The following is a 19,753-nucleotide window of genomic DNA, read 5'->3' on the forward strand; positions in this document are numbered from 1 at the left end:
GGGTGTTCGCGAGTCGGCGATTTCGGGAGTGTTCACGAGTCCGCGATTTCGCGTGTCCGCGATTTCGGGAGTGTTCGCGAGTCCGCGATTTCGGGAGTGTTCGCGAGTCCGCGATTTCGGGAGTGTACGCGAGTCCGCGATTTCGCAGGTGTTCGCGAGTCCGCGATTTCGGGAGTGTTCGCGAGTCCGCGATTTCGCGAGTATTTGCGAGTACGCAAGTCCGCGATTTCGCGAGTCCGCGATTTCGCGGGTGTTCCCGAGTCCGCGAGTGTCCGCGCGTCCGCGATTTCGGGAGTGTTCGCGAGTCCGCGATTTCGCGAGTGTTCGCGAGTCCGCGATTTCGCGATTTCGGGAGTGTTGGCGAGTCCGCGATTTCGCGAGTATTTGCGAGTACGCGAGCCCGCGATTTCGCGAGTGTTCGCGAGTCCTCGATTTCGGGACTGTTCGCGAGTCCGCGATTTCGGGAGTGTTCGCGAGTCCGCGATTTCGGGATTGTACGCGAGTCCGCGATTTCGCAGGTGTTCGCGAGTCCGCGATTTCGGGAGTGTTCGCGAGTCCGCGATTTCGGGAGTGTTCGCGAGTCCGCGATTTCGCGGGTGTTCGCGAGTCCGGGATTTCGCGGGTGTTCGCGAGTCGGCGATTTCGGGAGTGTTCACGAGTCCGCGATTTCGCGAGTCCGCGATTTCGGGAGTGTTCGCGATTCCGCGATTTCGCGAATGTTCCCGAGTCCGCGAGTCCGCGATTTCGGGAGCGTTCGCTAGTCCCCGATTTCGGGAGTGTTCGCGTTTCCGCGATTTTGCGAGTTTTCCCGAGTCCGCGATTTCGCGAATGTTCGCGAGTCCGCGATTTCGCGGGTGTTCGCGAGTCCGCGATTTCGGGAGTGTTCGCGAGTCCGCGATTTCGCGGGTGTTCGCGAGTGTTCGCGAGTCCGCGATTTCGGGAGTGTTCGCGAGTCCGCGATTTCGCGAGTGTTCGCGAGTCCGCGAGTGTCCGCGAGTCCGCGATTTCGCGGGTGTTCGCGAATCCTCGATTTCGCGGGTGTTCGCGAGTCCGGGATTTCGCGGGTGTTCGCGAGTCGGCGATTTCGGGAGTGTTCACGAGTCCGCGATTTCGCGAGTCCGCGATTTCGGGAGTGATCGCGAGTCCGCGATTTCGGGAGTGTTCGCGAGTATTTGCGAGTACGCGAGTCCGCGATTTCGCGAGTCCGCGATTTCGCGGGTGTTCGCGAGTCCGCGATTTCGGGAGTGTTCGCGAGTCCGCGATTTCGCGGGTGTTCGCGAGTGTTCGCGAGTCCGCGATTTCGGGAGTGTTCGCGAGTCCGCGATTTCGCGAGTGTTCGCGAGTCCGCGAGTGTCCGCGAGTCCGCGATTTCGCGGGTGTTCGCGAATCCTCGATTTCGCGGGTGTTCGCGAGTCCGGGATTTCGCGGGTGTTCGCGAGTCGGCGATTTCGGGAGTGTTCACGAGTCCGCGATTTCGCGAGTCCGCGATTTCGGGAGTGATCGCGAGTCCGCGATTTCGGGAGTGTTCGCGAGTATTTGCGAGTACGCGAGTCCGCGATTTCGCGAGTCCGCGATTTCGCGGGTGTTCGCGAGTCCGCGATTTCGGGAGTGTTCGCGAGTCCGCGATTTCGCGGGTGTTCGCGAGTCCGGGATTTCGCGGGTGTTCGCGAGTCCGCGAGTGTCCGCGCGTCCGCGATTTCGGAAGCGTTCGCGAGAACGCGATTTTGGGAGTCTTCGCGAGTCCGCGATTTCGGGAGTGTTCGCGATTCCGCGATTTCGCGAATGTTCCCGAGTCCGCGAGTCCGCGATTTCGGGAGCGTTCGCTAGTCCCCGATTTCGGGAGTGTTCGCGTTTCCGCGATTTTGCGAGTTTTCCCGAGTCCGCGATTTCGCGAATGTTCGCGAGTCCGCGATTTCGCGGGTGTTCGCGAGTCCGCGATTTCGGGAGTGTTCGCGAGTCCGCGATTTCGCGGGTGTTCGCGAGTCCGGGATATCGCGGGTGTTCGCGAGTCGGCGATTTCGGGAGTGTTCACGAGTCCGCGATTTCGCGAGTCCGCGATTTCGGGAGTGATCGCGAGTCCGCGATTTCGGGAGTGTTCGCGATTGTTCGCGAGTCCGCGATTTCGGGAGTGTTCGCGAGTCTGCGATTTCGCGAGTGTTCGCGAGTCCGCGAGTGTCCGCGAGTCCGCGATTTCGCGGGTGTTCGCGAGTCCTCGATTTCGGGAGTGTTCGCGTGTCCGCGATTTCGTGAGTGTTCGCGAGTCCGCGATTTCGGGAGTGTACGCGAGTCCGCGATTTCGCAGGTGTTCGCGAGTCCGCGATTTCGGGAGTGTTCACGAGTCCGCGATTTCGCGAGTCCGCGATTTCGGGAGTGTTCGCGAGTCCGCGATTTTACGAGTGTTCGCGAGTCCGCGATTTTACGAGTGTTCGCGATTTCGCGGGTGTTTGCGAGTCCGCGATTTCGGGAGAGTTCGCGATTGTTCGCGATTTCGCGATTGTTCGCGAGTCCGCGATTTCGGGAGTGTTCGCGAGTCCGCGATTTCGCGAGTGTTTGCGAGTACGCGAGTCCGCGATTTCGCGGGTTTTCGCGAGTCCGCGATTTCGGGAGTGTTCGCGAGTCCGCGATTTCGGGAGTGTTCGCGAGTCCGCGATTTTGCGAGTGTTCGCGAGTCCGCGATTTCGGAAGCGTTCGCGAGAACGCGATTTTGGGAGTCTTCGCGAGTCCGCGATTTCGGGAGTCTTCGCGATTCCGCGATTTCGCGAATGTTCCCGAGTCCGCGAGTCCGCGATTTCGGGAGCGTTCGCTAGTCCCCGATTTCGGGAGTGTTCGCGAGTCCGCGATTTTGCGAGTTTTCCCGAGTCCGCGATTTCGCGAATGTTCGCGAGTCCGCGATTTCGCGGGTGTTCGCGAGTCCGCGATTTCGGGAGTGTTCGCGAGTCCGCGATTTCGCGGGTGTTCGCGAGTCCGGGATTTCGCGGGTGTTCGCGAGTCGGCGATTTCGGGAGTGTTCACGAGTCCGCGATTTCGCGAGTCCGCGATTTCGGGAGTGATCGCGAGTCCGCGATTTCGGGAGTGTTCGCGAGTATTTGCGAGTACGCGAGTCCGCGATTTCGCGAGTCCGCGATTTCGCGGGTGTTCGCGAGTCCGCGATTTCGGGAGTGTTCGCGAGTCCGCGATTTCGCGGGTGTTCGCGAGTCCGGGATTTCGCGGGTGTTCGCGAGTCCGCGAGTGTCCGCGCGTCCGCGATTTCGGAAGCGTTCGCGAGAACGCGATTTTGGGAGTCTTCGCGAGTCCGCGATTTCGGGAGTGTTCGCGATTCCGCGATTTCGCGAATGTTCCCGAGTCCGCGAGTCCGCGATTTCGGGAGCGTTCGCTAGTCCCCGATTTCGGGAGTGTTCGCGTTTCCGCGATTTTGCGAGTTTTCCCGAGTCCGCGATTTCGCGAATGTTCGCGAGTCCGCGATTTCGCGGGTGTTCGCGAGTCCGCGATTTCGGGAGTGTTCGCGAGTCCGCGATTTCGCGGGTGTTCGCGAGTCCGGGATATCGCGGGTGTTCGCGAGTCGGCGATTTCGGGAGTGTTCACGAGTCCGCGATTTCGCGAGTCCGCGATTTCGGGAGTGATCGCGAGTCCGCGATTTCGGGAGTGTTCGCGATTGTTCGCGAGTCCGCGATTTCGGGAGTGTTCGCGAGTCTGCGATTTCGCGAGTGTTCGCGAGTCCGCGAGTGTCCGCGAGTCCGCGATTTCGCGGGTGTTCGCGAGTCCTCGATTTCGGGAGTGTTCGCGTGTCCGCGATTTCGTGAGTGTTCGCGAGTCCGCGATTTCGGGAGTGTACGCGAGTCCGCGATTTCGCAGGTGTTCGCGAGTCCGCGATTTCGGGAGTGTTCACGAGTCCGCGATTTCGCGAGTCCGCGATTTCGGGAGTGTTCGCGAGTCCGCGATTTTACGAGTGTTCGCGAGTCCGCGATTTTACGAGTGTTCGCGATTTCGCGGGTGTTTGCGAGTCCGCGATTTCGGGAGAGTTCGCGATTGTTCGCGATTTCGCGATTGTTCGCGAGTCCGCGATTTCGGGAGTGTTCGCGAGTCCGCGATTTCGCGAGTGTTTGCGAGTACGCGAGTCCGCGATTTCGCGGGTTTTCGCGAGTCCGCGATTTCGGGAGTGTTCGCGAGTCCGCGATTTCGGGAGTGTTCGCGAGTCCGCGATTTTGCGAGTGTTCGCGAGTCCGCGATTTCGGAAGCGTTCGCGAGAACGCGATTTTGGGAGTCTTCGCGAGTCCGCGATTTCGGGAGTCTTCGCGATTCCGCGATTTCGCGAATGTTCCCGAGTCCGCGAGTCCGCGATTTCGGGAGCGTTCGCTAGTCCCCGATTTCGGGAGTGTTCGCGAGTCCGCGATTTTGCGAGTTTTCCCGAGTCCGCGATTTCGCGAATGTTCGCGAGTCCGCGATTTCGCGGGTGTTCGCGAGTCCGCGATTTCGGGAGTGTTCGCGAGTCCGCGATTTCGCGGGTGTTCGCGAGTCCGGGATTTCGCGGGTGTTCGCGAGTCGGCGATTTCGGGAGTGTTCACGAGTCCGCGATTTCGCGTGTCCGCGATTTCGGGAGTGTTCGCGAGTCCGCGATTTCGGGAGTGTTCGCGAGTCCGCGATTTCGGGAGTGTACGCGAGTCCGCGATTTCGCAGGTGTTCGCGAGTCCGCGATTTCGGGAGTGTTCGCGAGTCCGCGATTTCGCGAGTATTTGCGAGTACGCAAGTCCGCGATTTCGCGAGTCCGCGATTTCGCGGGTGTTCCCGAGTCCGCGAGTGTCCGCGCGTCCGCGATTTCGGGAGTGTTCGCGAGTCCGCGATTTCGCGAGTGTTCGCGAGTCCGCGATTTCGCGATTTCGGGAGTGTTGGCGAGTCCGCGATTTCGCGAGTATTTGCGAGTACGCGAGCCCGCGATTTCGCGAGTGTTCGCGAGTCCTCGATTTCGGGACTGTTCGCGAGTCCGCGATTTCGGGAGTGTTCGCGAGTCCGCGATTTCGGGATTGTACGCGAGTCCGCGATTTCGCAGGTGTTCGCGAGTCCGCGATTTCGGGAGTGTTCGCGAGTCCGCGATTTCGGGAGTGTTCGCGAGTCCGCGATTTCGCGGGTGTTCGCGAGTCCGGGATTTCGCGGGTGTTCGCGAGTCGGCGATTTCGGGAGTGTTCACGAGTCCGCGATTTCGCGAGTCCGCGATTTCGGGAGTGTTCGCGATTCCGCGATTTCGCGAATGTTCCCGAGTCCGCGAGTCCGCGATTTCGGGAGCGTTCGCTAGTCCCCGATTTCGGGAGTGTTCGCGTTTCCGCGATTTTGCGAGTTTTCCCGAGTCCGCGATTTCGCGAATGTTCGCGAGTCCGCGATTTCGCGGGTGTTCGCGAGTCCGCGATTTCGGGAGTGTTCGCGAGTCCGCGATTTCGCGGGTGTTCGCGAGTGTTCGCGAGTCCGCGATTTCGGGAGTGTTCGCGAGTCCGCGATTTCGCGAGTGTTCGCGAGTCCGCGAGTGTCCGCGAGTCCGCGATTTCGCGGGTGTTCGCGAATCCTCGATTTCGCGGGTGTTCGCGAGTCCGGGATTTCGCGGGTGTTCGCGAGTCGGCGATTTCGGGAGTGTTCGCGAGTCCGCGATTTCGCGAGTGTTCGCGAGTCCGCGAGTGTCCGCGAGTCCGCGATTTCGCGGGTGTTCGCGAGTCCTCGATTTCAGGAGTGTTCGCGTGTCCGCGATTTCGGGAGTGTTCGCGAGTCCGCGATTTCGGGAGTGTACGCGAGTCCGCGATTTCGCAGGTGTTCGCGAGTCCGCGATTTCGGGAGTGTTCGCGATTCCGCGATTTCGCGAATGTTCCCGAGTCCGCGAGTCCGCGATTTCGGGAGTGTTCGCGAGTCCGCGATTTCGGGAGTGTTCGCGAGTCCGCGATCTCGCGAGTATTTGCGAGTACGTGAGTCCGCGATTTCGCGAGTCCGCGGGTGTTAGCGAGTCCGCGATTTCGGGAGTTTTCGCGAGTCCGCGATTTTGCGATTGTTCGCCAGTCCGCGATTTCGGAAGCGTTCGCGAGAACGCGATTTTGGGAGTCTTCGCGAGTCCGCGATTTCGGGAGTGTTCGCTATTCCGCGATTTCGCGAATGTTCCCGAGTCCGCGAGTCCGCGATTTCGGGAGCGTTCGCTAGTCCCCGATTTCGGGAGTGTTCGCGAGTCCGCGATTTTGCGAGTTTTCCCGAGTCCGCGATTTCGCGAATGTTCGCGAGTCCGCGATTTCGCGGGTGTTCGCGAGTCCGCGATTTCGGGAGTGTTCGCGAGTCCTCGATTTCGGGAGTGTTCGCGTGTCCGCGATTTCGGGAGTGTTCGCGAGTCCGCGATTTCGGGAGTGTACGCGAGTCCGCGATTTCGCAGGTGTTCGCGAGTCCGCGATTTTACGAGTGTTCGCGATTTCGCGGGTGTTTGCGAGTCCGCGATTTCGGGAGAGTTCGCGATTGTTCGCGATTTCGCGATTGTTCGCGAGTCCGCGATTTCGGGAGTGTTCGCGAGTCCGCGATTTCGCGAGTGTTTGCGAGTACGCGAGTCCGCGATTTCGCGGGTGTTCGCGAGTCCGCGATTTCGGGAGTGTTCGCGAGTCCGCGATTTCGGGAGTGTTCGCGAGTCCGCGATTTTGCGAGTGTTCGCGAGTCCGCGATTTCGGAAGCGTTCGCGAGAACGCGATTTTGGGAGTCTTCGCGAGTCCGCGATTTCGGGAGTCTTCGCGATTCCGCGATTTCGCGAATGTTCCCGAGTCCGCGAGTCCGCGATTTCGGGAGCGTTCGCTAGTCCCCGATTTCGGGAGTGTTCGCGAGTCCGCGATTTTGCGAGTTTTCCCGAGTCCGCGATTTCGCGAATGTTCGCGAGTCCGCGATTTCGCGGGTGTTCGCGAGTCCGCGATTTCGGGAGTGTTCGCGAGTCCGCGATTTCGCGGGTGTTCGCGAGTCCGGGATTTCGCGGGTGTTCGCGAGTCGACGATTTCGGGAGTGTTCACGAGTCCGCGATTTCGCGTGTCCGCGATTTCGGGAGTGTTCGCGAGTCCGCGATTTCGGGAGTGTTCGCGAGTCCGCGATTTCGGGAGTGTACGCGAGTCCGCGATTTCGCAGGTGTTCGCGAGTCCGCGATTTCGGGAGTGTTCGCGAGTCCGCGATTTCACGAGTATTTGCGAGTACGCAAGTCCGCGATTTCGCGAGTCCGCGATTTCGCGGGTGTTCCCGAGTCCGCGAGTGTCCGCGCGTCCGCGATTTCGGGAGTGTTCGCGAGTCCGCGATTTCGCGAGTGTTCGCGAGTCCGCGATTTCGCGATTTCGGGAGTGTTGGCGAGTCCGCGATTTCGCGAGTATTTGCGAGTACGCGAGCCCGCGATTTCGCGAGTGTTCGCGAGTCCTCGATTTCGGGACTGTTCGCGAGTCCGCGATTTCGGGAGTGTTCGCGAGTCCGCGATTTCGGGATTGTACGCGAGTCCGCGATTTCGCAGGTGTTCGCGAGTCCGCGATTTCGGGAGTGTTCGCGAGTCCGCGATTTCGGGAGTGTTCGCGAGTCCGCGATTTCGCGGGTGTTCGCGAGTCCGGGATTTCGCGGGTGTTCGCGAGTCGGCGATTTCGGGAGTGTTCACGAGTCCGCGATTTCGCGAGTCCGCGATTTCGGGAGTGTTCGCGATTCCGCGATTTCGCGAATGTTCCCGAGTCCGCGAGTCCGCGATTTCGGGAGCGTTCGCTAGTCCCCGATTTCGGGAGTGTTCGCGTTTCCGCGATTTTGCGAGTTTTCCCGAGTCCGCGATTTCGCGAATGTTCGCGAGTCCGCGATTTCGCGGGTGTTCGCGAGTCCGCGATTTCGGGAGTGTTCGCGAGTCCGCGATTTCGCGGGTGTTCGCGAGTGTTCGCGAGTCCGCGATTTCGGGAGTGTTCGCGAGTCCGCGATTTCGCGAGTGTTCGCGAGTCCGCGAGTGTCCGCGAGTCCGCGATTTCGCGGGTGTTCGCGAATCCTCGATTTCGCGGGTGTTCGCGAGTCCGGGATTTCGCGGGTGTTCGCGAGTCGGCGATTTCGGGAGTGTTCACGAGTCCGCGATTTCGCGAGTCCGCGATTTCGGGAGTGATCGCGAGTCCGCGATTTCGGGAGTGTTCGCGAGTATTTGCGAGTACGCGAGTCCGCGATTTCGCGAGTCCGCGATTTCGCGGGTGTTCGCGAGTCCGCGATTTCGGGAGTGTTCGCGAGTCCGCGATTTCGCGGGTGTTCGCGAGTCCGGGATTTCGCGGGTGTTCGCGAGTCCGCGATTTCGCGGGTGTTCGCGAGTCCGGGATATCGCGGGTGTTCGCGAGTCGGCGATTTCGGGAGTGTTCACGAGTCCGCGTTTTCGCGAGTCCGCGATTTCGGGAGTGATCGCGAGTCCGCGATTTCGGGAGTGTTCGCGATTGTTCGCGAGTCCGCGATTTCGGGAGTGTTCGCGAGTCTGCGATTTCGCGAGTGTTCGCGAGTCCGCGAGTGTCCGCGAGTCCGCGATTTCGCGGGTGTTCGCGAGTCCTCGATTTCGGGAGTGTTCGCGTGTCCGCGATTTCGTGAGTGTTCGCGAGTCCGCGATTTCGGGAGTGTACGCGAGTCCGCGATTTCGCAGGTGTTCGCGAGTCCGCGATTTCGGGAGTGTTCACGAGTCCGCGATTTCGCGAGTCCGCGATTTCGGGAGTGTTCGCGAGTCCGCGATTTTACGAGTGTTCGCGAGTCCGCGATTTTACGAGTGTTCGCGATTTCGCGGGTGTTTGCGAGTCCGCGATTTCGGGAGAGTTCGCGATTGTTCGCGATTTCGCGATTGTTCGCGAGTCCGCGATTTCGGGAGTGTTCGCGAGTCCGCGATTTCGCGAGTGTTTGCGACTACGCGAGTCCGCGATTTCGCGGGTTTTCGCGAGTCCGCGATTTCGGGAGTGTTCGCGAGTCCGCGATTTCGGGAGTGTTCGCGAGTCCGCGATTTTGCGAGTGTTCGCGAGTCCGCGATTTCGGAAGCGTTCGCGAGAACGCGATTTTGGGAGTCTTCGCGAGTCCGCGATTTCGGGAGTCTTCGCGATTCCGCGATTTCGCGAATGTTCCCGAGTCCGCGAGTCCGCGATTTCGGGAGCGTTCTCTAGTCCCCGATTTCGGGAGTGTTCGCGAGTCCGCGATTTTGCGAGTTTTCCCGAGTCCGCGATTTCGCGAATGTTCGCGAGTCCGCGATTTCGCGGGTGTTCGCGAGTCCGCGATTTCGGGAGTGTTCGCGAGTCCGCGATTTCGCGGGTGTTCGCGAGTCCGGGATTTCGCGGGTGTTCGCGAGTCGGCGATTTCGGGAGTGTTCACGAGTCCGCGATTTCGCGTGTCCGCGATTTCGGGAGTGTTCGCGAGTCCGCGATTTCGGGAGTGTTCGCGAGTCCGCGATTTCGGGAGTGTACGCGAGTCCGCGATTTCGCAGGTGTTCGCGAGTCCGCGATTTCGGGAGTGTTCACGAGTCCGCGATTTCGCGAGTCCGCGATTTCGGGAGTGTTCGCGAGTCCGCGATTTTACGAGTGTTCGCGAGTCCGCGATTTTACGAGTGTTCGCGAGTCCGCGATTTCGCGGGTGTTTGCGAGTCCGCGATTTCGCGGGTGTTTGCGAGTCCGCGATTTCGGGAGTGTTTGCGAGTACGCGAGTCCGCGATTTCGCGAGTGTTCGCGAGTCCGCGATTTCGGGAGTGTTTGCGACACCGCGATTTCGCGAGTGTTCCCGAGTCCGCGAGTGTCCGCGAGTCCGCGATTTCGCGGGTGTTCGCGAGTCCGCGATTTCGGGAGTTTTCGCGAGTCCGCGATTTCGCGAGTGTTCGCGAGTCCGCGAGTGTCCGCGCGTCCGCGATTTCGGGAGTGTTCGCGAGTCCGCGATTTCGCGAGTGTTCGCGAGTCCGCGATTTCGTGAGTGTTCGCGAGTCCGCGATTTCGCGATTTCGGGAGTGTTCGCGAGTCAGCGATTTTACGAGTGTTCGCGAGTCCGCGATTTTACGAGTGTTCGCTAGTCCGCGATTTCGGGAGTGTTCGCGAGTCCGCGATTTCGCGAGTATTTGCGAGTACGCGAGTCCGCGATTTCGCGAGTCCGCGATTTCGCGGGTGTTCGCGAGTCCGCGATTTCGGGAGTGTTCGCGAGTCCGCGATTTCGCGGGTGTTCGCGAGTCCGGGATTTCGCGGGTGTTCGCGAGTCGGCGATTTCGGGAGTGTTCACGAGTCCGCGATTTCGCGAGTCCGCGATTTCGGGAGTGATCGCGAGTCCGCGATTTCGGGAGTGTTCGCGATTGTTCGCGAGTCCGCGATTTCGGGAGTGTTCGCGAGTCCGCGAGTGTCCGCGAGTCCGCGATTTCGCGGGTATTCGCGAATCCTCGATTTCGCGGGTGTTCGCGAGTCCGGGATTTCGCGGGTGTTCGCGAGTCGGCGATTTCGGGAGTGTTCACGAGTCCGCGATTTCGCGAGTCCGCGATTTCGGGAGTGATCGCGAGTCCGCGATTTCGGGAGTGTTCGCGAGTATTTGCGAGTACGCGAGTCCGCGATTTCGCGAGTCCGCGATTTCGCGGGTGTTCGCGAGTCCGCGATTTCGGGAGTGTTCGCGAGTCCGCGATTTCGCGGGTGTTCGCGAGTCCGGGATTTCGCGGGTGTTCGCGAGTCGGCGATTTCGGGAGTGTTCACGAGTCCGCGATTTCGCGAGTCCGCGATTTCGGGAGTGATCGCGAGTCCGCGATTTCGGGAGTGTTCGCGATTGTTCGCGAGTCCGCGATTTCGGGAGTGTTCGCGAGTCCGCGATTTCGGGAGTGATCGCGAGTCCGCGATTTCGGGAGTGTTCGCGATTGTTCGCGAGTCCGCGATTTCGGGAGTGTTCACGAGTCCGCGATTTCGCGAGTCCGCGATTTCGGGAGTGTTCGCGAGTCCGCGATTTTACGAGTGTTCGCGAGTCCGCGATTTTACGAGTGTTCGCGAGTCCGCGATTTCGCGAGTGTTCGCGAGTCCGCGATTTCGGGAGTGTTCGCGAGTCCGCGATTTCGCGAGTGTTTGCGAGTACGCGAGTCCGCGATTTCTCGAGTGTTCGCGAGTCCGCGATTTCGTGAGTGTTTGCGACACCGCGATTTCGCGAGTGTTCCCGAGTCCGCGAGTGTCCGCGAGTCCGCGATTTCGCGGGTGTTCGCGAGTCCGCGATTTCGGGAGTGTTCGCGAGTCCGCGATTTTACGAGTGTTCGCGAGTCCGCGATTTTACGAGTGTTCGCGAGTCCGCGATTTCGGGAGTGTTCGCGAGTCCGCGATTTCGCGAGTGTTTGCGAGTACGCGAGTCCGCGATTTCTCGAGTGTTCGCGAGTCCGCGATTTCGTGAGTTTTTGCGACACCGCGATTTCGCGAGTGTTCCCGAGTCCGCGAGTGTCCGCGAGTCCGCGATTTCGCGGGTGTTCGCGAGTCCGCGATTTCGGGAGTGTTCGCGAGTCCGCGATTTTACGAGTGTTCGCGAGTCCGCGATTTTACGAGTGTTCGCGAGTCCGCGATTTCGGGAGTGTTCGCGAGTCCGCGATTTCGCGAGTATTTGCGAGTACGCGAGTCCGCGATTTCGCGAGTCCGCTATTTCGCGGGTGTTCGCGAGTCCGCGATTTTGCGAGTTTTCCCGAGTCCGCGATTTCGCGAATGTTGGCGATTCCGCGATTTCGCGGGTGTTCGCGATTCCGCGATTTCGGGAGTTTTCGCGAGTCCGCGATTTCGCAAGTGTTCGCGAGTCCGCGAGTGTCCGCGAGTCCGCGATTTCGCGGGTGTTCGCGAGTCCGCGGTTTCGGCAGTGTTCGCGATTCCGCGATTTCGCGAGTGTTTGCGAGTATGCGAGTCCGCGAGCATTCGCGAGTCCGCGATTTCGCGGGTGTTCGCGAGTCCGCGATTTCGCGGGTGTTCGCGAGTCCGCGATTTCGGGAATGTTCGCGAGAACGCGATTTTGGGAGTCTTCGCGAGTCCGCGATTTCGGGAGTGTTCGCGATTCCGCGATTTCGGGAGCGTTCGCGACTCCGCGATTTTGCGAGTGTTCGCGAGTCCGCGATTTCGGGAGCGTTCGCTAGTCCCCGATTTCGGGAGTGTTCGCGACTCCGCGATTTCGGGAGTGTTCCCGATTGTTCGAGAGTCCGCGATTTCGGGAGTGTTCGCGAGTCCGCGATTTCTCGGGTGTTCGCGAGTCCGCGATTTCGCGATTGTTCGCGTGTCCGCGATTTCGGGAGTATTCGCGAGTGCGCGATTTCGCGAGTCCGCGATTTCGGGAGTGTTCGCGAGTCCGCGATTTTACGAGTGTTCGCGAGTCCGCGATTTTACGAGTGTTCGCGAGTCCGCGATTTCGGGAGTGTCCGCGAGTCCGCGATTTCGCGGGTGTTCGCGAGTCCGCGATTTCGGGAGTGTTCGCGAGTCCGCGATTTTACGAGTGTTCGCGAGTCCGCGATTTTACGAGTGTTCGCGAGTCCGCGATTTCGGGAGTGTTCGCGAGTCCGCGATTTCGCGAGTATTTGCGAGTACGCGAGTCCGCGATTTCGCGAGTCCGCTATTTCGCGGGTGTTCGCGAGTCCGCGATTTTGCGAGTTTTCCCGAGTCCGCGATTTCGCGAATGTTGGCGATTCCGCGATTTCGCGGGTGTTCGCGATTCCGCGATTTCGGGAGTTTTCGCGAGTCCGCGATTTCGCAAGTGTTCGCGAGTCCGCGAGTGTCCGCGAGTCCGCGATTTCGCGGGTGTTCGCGAGTCCGAGGTTTCGGGAGTGTTCGCGATTCCGCGATTTCGCGAGTGTTTGCGAGTATGCGAGTCCGCGAGCATTCGCGAGTCCGCGATTTCGCGGGTGTTCGCGAGTCCGCGATTTCGCGGGTGTTCGCGAGTCCGCGATTTCGGGAATGTTCGCGAGAACGCGATTTTGGGAGTCTTCGCGAGTCCGCGATTTCGGGAGTGTTCGCGATTCCGCGATTTCGGGAGCGTTCGCGACTCCGCGATTTTGCGAGTGTTCGCGAGTCCGCGATTTCGGGAGCGTTCGCTAGTCCCCGATTTCGGGAGTGTTCGCGACTCCGCGATTTCGGGAGTGTTCCCGATTGTTCGAGAGTCCGCGATTTCGGGAGTGTTCGCGAGTCCGCGATTTCTCGGGTGTTCGCGAGTCCGCGATTTCGCGATTGTTCGCGTGTCCGCGATTTCGGGAGTGTTCGCGAGTCCGCGATTTCGCGAGTCCGCGATTTCGGGAGTGTTCGCGAGTCCGCGATTTTACGAGTGTTCGCGAGTCCGCGATTTTACGAGTGTTCGCGAGTCCGCGATTTCGGGAGTGTCCGCGAGTCCGCGATTTCGCGGGTGTTCGCGAGTCCACGATTTCGGGAGTGTTAGCGAGTCCGCGATTTCGGGAGTTTTCGCGAGTCCGCGATTTCGCGAGTGTTCGCGAGTCCGCGAGTGTCCGCGCGTCCGCGATTTCGGGAGTGTTCGCGAGTCCGCGATTTCGCGAGTGTTCGCGAGTCCGCGATTTCGCGATTTCGGGAGCGTTCGCTAGTCCCCGATTTCGGGAGTGTTCGCGAGTCCGCGATTTTGCGATTGTTCGCGAGTCCGCGATTTCGGAAGCGTTCGCTAGAACGCGATTTTGGGAGTCTTCGCGAGTCCGCGATTTCGGGAGTGTTCGCGATTCCGCGATTTCGCGAATGTTCCCCTGTCCGCGAGTCCGCGATTTCGGGAGCGTTCGCTAGTCCCCGATTTCGGGAGTCCGCGATTTTGCGAGTTTTCCCGAGTCCGCGATTTCGCGAATGTTCGCGAGTCCGCGATTTCGCGGGTGTTCGCGAGTCCGCGATTTCGGGAGTGTTCGCGATTCCGCGATTTCGCGAATGTTCCCGAGTCCGCGAGTCCGCGATTTCGGGAGCGTTCGCTAGTCCCCGATTTCGGGAGTGTTCGCGAGTCCGCGATTTTGCGAGTTTTCCCGAGTCCGCGATTTCGCGAATGTTCGCGAGTCCGCGATTTCGCGGGTGTTCGCGAGTCCGCGATTTCGGGAGTGTTCGCGAGTCCGCGATTTCGCGGGTGTTCGCGAGTCCGGGATTTCGCGGGTGTTCGCGAGTCGGCGATTTCGGGAGTGTTCACGAGTCCGCGATTTCGCGAGTCCGCGATTTCGGGAGTGATCGCGAGTCCGCGATTTCGGGAGTGTTCGCGATTGTTCGCGAGTCCGCGATTTCGGGAGTGTTCGCGAGTCCGCGATTTCGCGAGTGTTCGCGAGTCCGCGAGTGTCCGCGAGTCCGCGATTTCGCGGGTGTTCGCGAGTCCTCGATTTCGGGAGTGTTCGCGTGTCCGCGATTTCGGGAGTGTTCGCGAGTCCGCGATTTCGGGAGTGTACGCGAGTCCGCGATTTCGCAGGTGTTCGCGAGTCCGCGATTTCGGGAGTGTTCGCGAGTCCGCGATTTCGCGAGTGTTCGCGAGTCCGCGATTTCGGGAGTGTTCGCGAGTCCGCGATTTCGCGAGTGTTTGCGAGTACGCGAGTCCGCGATTTCTCGAGTGTTCGCGAGTCCGCGATTTCGTGAGTGTTTGCGACACCGCGATTTCGCGAGTGTTCCCGAGTCCGCGAGTGTCCGCGAGTCCGCGATTTCGCGGGTGTTCGCGAGTCCGCGATTTCGGGAGTGTTCGCGAGTCCGCGATTTTACGAGTGTTCGCGAGTCCGCGATTTTACGAGTGTTCGCGAGTCCGCGATTTCGGGAGTGTTCGCGAGTCCGCGATTTCGCGAGTGTTTGCGAGTACGCGAGTCCGCGATTTCTCGAGTGTTCGCGAGTCCGCGATTTCGTGAGTGTTTGCGACACCGCGATTTCGCGAGTGTTCCCGAGTCCGCGAGTGTCCGCGAGTCCGCGATTTCGCGGGTGTTCGCGAGTCCGCGATTTCGGGAGTGTTCGCGAGTCCGCGATTTTACGAGTGTTCGCGAGTCCGCGATTTTACGAGTGTTCGCGAGTCCGCGATTTCGGGAGTGTTCGCGAGTCCGCGATTTCGCGAGTATTTGCGAGTACGCGAGTCCGCGATTTCGCGAGTCCGCTATTTCGCGGGTGTTCGCGAGTCCGCGATTTTGCGAGTTTTCCCGAGTCCGCGATTTCGCGAATGTTGGCGATTCCGCGATTTCGCGGGTGTTCGCGATTCCGCGATTTCGGGAGTTTTCGCGAGTCCGCGATTTCGCAAGTGTTCGCGAGTCCGCGAGTGTCCGCGAGTCCGCGATTTCGCGGGTGTTCGCTAGTCCGCGGTTTCGGGAGTGTTCGCGAGTCCGCGATTTTGCGGGTGTTCGCGAGTCCGGGATTTCGCGGGTGTTCGCGAGTCGGCGATTTCGGGAGTGTTCACGAGTCCGCGATTTCGCGAGTCCGCGATTTCGGGAGTGATCGCGAGTCCGCGATTTCGGGAGTGTTCGCGATTGTTCGCGAGTCCGCGATTTCGGGAGTGTTCGCGAGTCCGCGATTTCGCGAGTGTTCGCGAGTCCGCGAGTGTCCGCGAGTCCGCGATTTCGCGGGTGTTCGCGAGTCCTCGATTTCGGGAGTGTTCGCGTGTCCGCGATTTCGGGAGTGTTCGCGAGTCCGCGATTTCGCGAGTGTTCGCGAGTCCGCGAGTGTCCGCGAGTCCGCGATTTCGCGGGTGTTCGCGAATCCTCGATTTCGCGGGTGTTCGCGAGTCCGGGATTTCGCGGGTGTTCGCGAGTCGGCGATTTCGGGAGTGTTCACGAGTCCGCGATTTCGCGAGTCCGCGATTTCGGGAGTGATCGCGAGTCCGCGATTTCGGGAGTGTTCGCGAGTATTTGCGAGTACGCGAGTCCGCGATTTCGCGAGTCCGCGATTTCGCGGGTGTTCGCGAGTCCGCGATTTCGGGAGTGTTCGCGAGTCCGCGATTTCGCGGGTGTTCGCGAGTCCGGGATTTCGCGGGTGTTCGCGAGTCGGCGATTTCGGGAGTGTTCACGAGTCCGCGATTTCGCGAGTCCGCGATTTCGGGAGTGATCGCGAGTCCGCGATTTCGGGAGTGTTCGCGATTGTTCGCGAGTCCGCGATTTCGGGAGTGTTCGCGAGTCCGCGATTTCGCGAGTGTTCGCGAGTCCGCGAGTGTCCGCGAGTCCGCGATTTCGCGGGTGTTCGCGAGTCTTCGATTTCGGGAGTGTTCGCGTGTCCGCGATTTCGGGAGTGTTCGCGAGTCCGCGATTTCGGGAGTGTACGCGAGTCCGCGATTTCGCAGGTGTTCGCGAGTCCGCGATTTCGGGAGTGTTCGCGAGTCCGCGATTTCGCGAGTGTTCGCGAGTCCGCGATTTCGGGAGTGTTCGCGAGTCCGCGATTTCGCGAGTGTTTGCGAGTACGCGAGTCCGCGATTTCTCGAGTGTTCGCGAGTCCGCGATTTCGTGAGTGTTTGCGACACCGCGATTTCGCGAGTGTTCCCGAGTCCGCGAGTGTCCGCGAGTCCGCGATTTCGCGGGTGTTCGCGAGTCCGCGATTTCGGGAGTGTTCGCGAGTCCGCGATTTTACGAGTGTTCGCGAGTCCGCGATTTTACGAGTGTTCGCGAGTCCGCGATTTCGGGAGTGTTCGCGAGTCCGCGATTTCGCGAGTGTTTGCGAGTACGCGAGTCCGCGATTTCTCGAGTGTTCGCGAGTCCGCGATTTCGTGAGTGTTTGCGACACCGCGATTTCGCGAGTGTTCCCGAGTCCGCGAGTGTCCGCGAGTCCGCGATTTCGCGGGTGTTCGCGAGTCCGCGATTTCGGGAGTGTTCGCGAGTCCGCGATTTTACGAGTGTTCGCGAGTCCGCGATTTTACGAGTGTTCGCGAGTCCGCGATTTCGGGAGTGTTCGCGAGTCCGCGATTTCGCGAGTATTTGCGAGTACGCGAGTCCGCGATTTCGCGAGTCCGCTATTTCGCGGGTGTTCGCGAGTCCGCGATTTTGCGAGTTTTCCCGAGTCCGCGATTTCGCGAATGTTGGCGATTCCGCGATTTCGCGGGTGTTCGCGATTCCGCGATTTCGGGAGTTTTCGCGAGTCCGCGATTTCGCAAGTGTTCGCGAGTCCGCGAGTGTCCGCGAGTCCGCGATTTCGCGGGTGTTCGCGAGTCCGCGGTTTCGGGAGTGTTCGCGATTCCGCGATTTCGCGAGTGTTTGCGAGTATGCGAGTCCGCGAGCATTCGCGAGTCCGCGATTTCGCGGGTGTTCGCGAGTCCGCGATTTCGCGGGTGTTCGCGAGTCCGCGATTTCGGGAATGTTCGCGAGAACGCGATTTTGGGAGTCTTCGCGAGTCCGCGATTTCGGGAGTGTTCGCGATTCCGCGATTTCGGGAGCGTTCGCGACTCCGCGATTTTGCGAGTGTTCGCGGGTCCGCGATTTCGGGAGCGTTCGCTAGTCCCCGATTTCGGGAGTGTTCGCGACTCCGCGATTTCGGGAGTGTTCCCGATTGTTCGAGAGTCCGCGATTTCGGGAGTGTTCGCGAGTCCGCGATTTCTCGGGTGTTCGCGAGTCCGCGATTTCGCGATTGTTCGCGTGTCCGCGATTTCGGGAGTGTTCGCGAGTCCGCGATTTCGCGAGTCCGCGATTTCGGGAGTGTTCGCGAGTCCGCGATTTTACGAGTGTTCGCGAGTCCGCGATTTTACGAGTGTTCGCGAGTCCGCGATTTCGGGAGTGTCCGCGAGTCCGCGATTTCGCGGGTGTTCGCGAGTCCGCGATTTCGGGAGTGTTCGCGAGTCCGCGATTTTACGAGTGTTCGCGAGTCCGCGATTTTACGAGTGTTCGCGAGTCCGCGATTTCGGGAGTGTTCGCGAGTCCGCGATTTCGCGAGTATTTGCCAGTACGCGAGTCCGCGATTTCGCGAGTCCGCTATTTCGCGGGTGTTCGCGAGTCCGCGATTTTGCGAGTTTTCCCGAGTCCGCGATTTCGCGAATGTTGGCGATTCCGCGATTTCGCGGGTGTTCGCGATTCCGCGATTTCGGGAGTTTTCGCGAGTCCGCGATTTCGCAAGTGTTCGCGAGTCCGCGAGTGTCCGCGAGTCCGCGATTTCGCGGGTGTTCGCGAGTCCGCGGTTTCGGGAGTGTTCGCGATTCCGCGATTTCGCGAGTGTTTGCGAGTATGCGAGTCCGCGAGCATTCGCGAGTCCGCGATTTCGTGGGTGTTCGCGAGTCCGCGATTTCGCGGGTGTTCGCGAGTCCGCGATTTCGGGAATGTTCGCGAGAACGCGATTTTGGGAGTCTTCGCGAGTCCGCGATTTCGGGAGTGTTCGCGATTCCGCGATTTCGGGAGCGTTCGCGACTCCGCGATTTTGCGAGTGTTCGCGAGTCCGCGATTTCGGGAGCGTTCGCTAGTCCCCGATTTCGGGAGTGTTCGCGACTCCGCGATTTCGGGAGTGTTCCCGATTGTTCGAGAGTCCGCGATTTCGGGAGTGTTCGCGAGTCCGCGATTTCTCGGGTGTTCGCGAGTCCGCGATTTCGCGATTGTTCGCGTGTCCGCGATTTCGGGAGTGTTCGCGAGTCCGCGATTTCGCGAGTCCGCGATTTCGGGAGTGTTCGCGAGTCCGCGATTTTACGAGTGTTCGCGAGTCCGCGATTTTACGAGTGTTCGCGAGTCCGCGATTTCGGGAGTGTCCGCGAGTCCGCGATTTCGCGGGTGTTCGCGAGTCCACGATTTCGGGAGTGTTAGCGAGTCCGCGATTTCGGGAGTTTTCGCGAGTCCGCGATTTCGCGAGTGTTCGCGAGTCCGCGAGTGTCCGCGCGTCCGCGATTTCGGGAGTGTTCGCGAGTCCGCGATTTCGCGAGTGTTCGCGAGTCCGCGATTTCGCGATTTCGGGAGCGTTCGCTAGTCCCCGATTTCGGGAGTGTTCGCGAGTCCGCGATTTTGCGATTGTTCGCGAGTCCGCGATTTCGGAAGCGTTCGCTAGAACGCGATTTTGGGAGTCTTCGCGAGTCCGCGATTTCGGGAGTGTTCGCGATTCCGCGATTTCGCGAATGTTCCCCTGTCCGCGAGTCCGCGATTTCGGGAGCGTTCGCTAGTCCCCGATTTCGGGAGTCCGCGATTTTGCGAGTTTTCCCGAGTCCGCGATTTCGCGAATGTTCGCGAGTCCGCGATTTCGCGGGTGTTCGCGAGTCCGCGATTTCGGGAGTGTTCGCGATTCCGCGATTTCGCGAATGTTCCCGAGTCCGCGAGTCCGCGATTTCGGGAGCGTTCGCTAGTCCCCGATTTCGGGAGTGTTCGCGAGTCCGCGATTTTGCGAGTTTTCCCGAGTCCGCGATTTCGCGAATGTTCGCGAGTCCGCGATTTCGCGGGTGTTCGCGAGTCCGCGATTTCGGGAGTGTTCGCGAGTCCGCGATTTCGCGGGTGTTCGCGAGTCCGGGATTTCGCGGGTGTTCGCGAGTCGGCGATTTCGGGAGTGTTCACGAGTCCGCGATTTCGCGAGTCCGCGATTTCGGGAGTGATCGCGAGTCCGCGATTTCGGGAGTGTTCGCGATTGTTCGCGAGTCCGCGATTTCGGGAGTGTTCGCGAGTCCGCGATTTCGCGAGTGTTCGCGAGTCCGCGAGTGTCCGCGAGTCCGCGATTTCGCGGGTGTTCGCGAGTCCTCGATTTCGGGAGTGTTCGCGTGTCCGCGATTTCGGGAGTGTTCGCGAGTCCGCGATTTCGGGAGTGTACGCGAGTCCGCGATTTCGCAGGTGTTCGCGAGTCCGCGATTTCGGGAGTGTTCGCGAGTCCGCGATTTCGCGAGTGTTCGCGAGTCCGCGATTTCGGGAGTGTTCGCGAGTCCGCGATTTCGCGAGTGTTTG

The sequence above is a fragment of the Conger conger genome, chromosome 7 (assembly GCF_963514075.1).
Source record: "Conger conger chromosome 7, fConCon1.1, whole genome shotgun sequence".
NCBI lineage: Eukaryota > Metazoa > Chordata > Actinopteri > Anguilliformes > Congridae > Conger > Conger conger.